Here is a 3,582-nt window from a genome sequence, read left to right as displayed (position 1 = left end):
TGAAGAGACCATTGAACTAATCTATCCATATCTTGGATAGATGCTATAGATGAACAATGAGCTGGGCTTAGAATGCAACAGGAAGAAGAAAGTAGGCTGGATTACACTTGGGAAGATGAGTGATATATTTCAAAAACTCTAAAACAAAAACCTTTATTCCTAAAATGAAACGAAACCAAAAAAAAAAAAACCTCTTAAAAGCATTTTTTTTTCTGTTGATGTCATATGCTTTAAGTCATTGAAGACCACATTCTCTGAAAAATTAAAATTGCAGGTCATCCACAGGGCAACAGAGGGAGACATATGGAGATCATAATAGGCTAACGCATGTTACCAATCCCAAAGTACATGCAAAATAATGTAAAAGAGATGACTAAAGAAATGTATGAAGAGAAAAAGCCCTGCCCTGTAACAAGAACAAACACTAACAGATGGACAGCCTTCACTGGTACTCAATTACTTTCTTTTTCCCCCCAATTATTTCCTCTAACACTCTCACTTCACTTATCATATCATATTTAACTCTTCAAAAACAAAATAAAATAAAATAAAAACATGTTTCATTCCTTCCAGGAATTCTAGTTGACCTTGTCTCCAACCTGTATTTTTCTTTGAGGTCTTGCTTGTAGAGATTTTGAAATCATTTTCTTCTTGATTTATGTCTAGGGCATCCCTACCTCCTAGCTCTTTAAGAAGGGATGCTTTTTATTTTTTCTTTACTTGTTGCAGGTTTGCAAGTTTCCTGAATAAGTATTTTGTGTTATGGCTGAGGAATGGGTGGGCTTTGGTCCTGGTTTGTACTCTCTGGGGGTACTGCTGGTGTTTTCTCAGGATACCAAATGCTATGGGCTTTTTCTTGTTTGTTTGTTTTTAGGCAATTGGGGTTAAATGACTTGCCCAGGGTCACACAGCTAGTAAGTGTCAAGTGTTTGGTCTGAGGCTGGATTTGAACTCAGGTCCTCCTGACATCAGGACCAGTACTCTATCCACTGCGCCACCTAGCTTCCCCCAAATGCTGTGTTCTTCAAAGGTCTTGAGGGCAGTTCAGACCTAGGAGCACGTCTGCAGCGTGTCCAAAGCTATCTGTTCTAGGGTGTCATCTGAATGCTTGCCATTTTGGCTTGATCTTTGCCAGATCCTGATCCCCATTTTCATCTAGGTCAGATGCACAACTTGCAGCCTGCCAAAGGATTTTGGCCTGCAAAACTATAGAGGAAAACATCTGCTACATTTTTCACGGGCCATCTGAAACCCTTTGGCATGCCTCTGGGCCATAAGTGGGCTACAGGCTGCAGGTTGTGTAGGCCTGATCTAGATCATGTAACTACAAGCTTCTCCTTGGTTTGAGCTCCCTGCCTTGGTTACCCTGAGGGCTTGATTTGCAGCCCTTTTCCAAGATCCACACCACATAGCTGCTGTTTACTTCTTTTCTGACTCTTTGCCCAGTATACAGCCTCAGGCCCACAGCTGCTCTTTCACCTATACTGAGGTGCAGGTCCCTTCTTCAATTCATATTGGATGTGTGACCCAGCTCAGGGTATCAGCCACAAATCTACCAGGTGGCTGCTGTTCTTATTCCCTTCACTTCATCAAGTTGGATTCCTACTGGATCTGGGATTACTTCTTGCCTGAGTTCAAAGCTTTTCAGTCCCAGATCAATCTATGCTGACCTGGTCTAGAAATATGACCATCTTCTCTTTGGATTTCCCAATCACCACTTCATTTGTCCACTCTTTCTAGGTCTTTGTTGGAATAATTGTGGGGGAGATCTAAGCTGTACTATTTCCTCCTACTTCACCACCTTTGCCCATCTCCCTCCATTCTGGTGCTCACATAGCATCAAGAGACCTAGAGGAAGGTCCTCACTTTGTTGGATAAAGCCAAGCCACTGTGTAGGATTTATGGGAACAAATCACCTAGAATCACTAAGGATGATGAGGCACGGAGCAGTGTGATCCATTTATTGGAGGGACTCCCTCCAATGAGATAACAAATCATAAGATCATAGGGTTATAGGTCTAGAAATAGAATGGACCTTAGTAGACCAACCCCCCTCATTTTACAGATAATGAAAGTGAGACCTAAGGAAGTTAAGTGATCCCATGGATAGTAAGTGACTGAGGTGTGATTGGAACCTGTCTTCTAACTCCAAATTCACTATGCTATGGAGCACTTGCCACAATGCCTACCTGGCCCAGTGCTATGCATGTACTGCTAACAAGAGCTTTCCCTTATATAGGGCTTTATGATTGCCAAGCAAAATCAGTGAATGGGATTTGTTCCAGATCGAATAGCCTGTGATTCTTTTAGGCATCTCTGAGTGGGATTGAAGAAGCTCTGGGTACACAGAACATAGGGCAGAGAGGGTATGATCCCATCAGACTTCTTTTTCTTGGCTTATAACAGATACAGAAGGGGAAGAAGAAAGGCAATAAGCTTTAATTAAGCACTTACTGTGTGCCAGGCACTGTACTAAGCACTTTACAAAGATGGCCTTATTTGATCCTCACAACAGCCCTGGGAGGCAGTGCTGTTTTTATAGCATTTACAGCTGAAGACACTGAGACAGATAGAGGTGAAGTGACTTGACCAGGATCACACCACTAGTATGTGTCAAAGGCTGAATTTGAACTCAGGTCTTTTTGTCTCTGGGCCCAGAGCTCCATCTACTATATCACCTATGAACCTTTGAAAATAAAAGCCCCTCTATCACTTCCTCCTACTATCCACCTCGGCTCCCACTCTTCCAGCAGAAAAAATAATTCTCAATATGACTCAAAATAATTCAATAGGTGTGATTACCCAGGAAAGGAATTGGAGGAAGATGGTATATACTTGGGCTCAGAGTCAGGAAGACCTGAGTTCAAATTTGCCCGTAGACACGTACTACCTGTGTGACCCTGGGCAAGTCACTTAACCTTGGTTGCCTCAGTTTCCTCATCTGTGGAAATGAACTGGAAAAGGAAATGGCAAACCACTCCAGTATCTTTACCAAAACAGCCGAAGAGGAGTCACAAAGAATTGGACATGACTGAAAATGACTAAACAACAAAGACAATTGGATTAGACTCTTCCCAATAGGTTTCTAGCATTAGTTTTGATCTCCAATTGCTTCAACGCCTCTGCTGATGCATTATAATGATTCTTGGATCACTAAAACAGGAAAGGACCATGAAGGTCATCTCCTATGCTTCTCTATCTCACCTTAAACTTGTGTTTTTCCCTCTCTGTGCTGATCCCTCAGGGCCTTCTCTTCCCAAAAATCCAGGAGGCCTCATTCAGATCCTAGCTCCTCCACCTAGGCCTTGCCTTGATTCCGAATTCCAAAAGAGGTTTTCCCATCCTGATCCTTTTGCTAAAGCTTAATCAGCTTCCATCTCACTCCCCTCAGGTCTTGCTGGGTGAGTGGAACTAATCTGATAAATGTATTCATTCCTCAATAATTCAACTTGATCACACTTTTATTACAAATGAGTAGCTCATAGCATGTGCAACATACAGGCAGAATAAAGGCAGAGTAATTTTGAGATGGGAGAGAGAACAAGAACTCTTAGGGCAATTCGAAAAACTCATGCAGAAAGT

Source organism: Phascolarctos cinereus, unplaced genomic scaffold (genome assembly GCF_003287225.1).
Source record: "Phascolarctos cinereus isolate Bilbo 61053 unplaced genomic scaffold, phaCin_HiC Scaffold_5;HRSCAF=322, whole genome shotgun sequence".
Lineage (NCBI taxonomy): Eukaryota > Metazoa > Chordata > Mammalia > Diprotodontia > Phascolarctidae > Phascolarctos > Phascolarctos cinereus.
The sequence above is the reverse complement of the archived record's forward strand: the minus strand, read 5'-3'. Positions refer to the sequence as shown.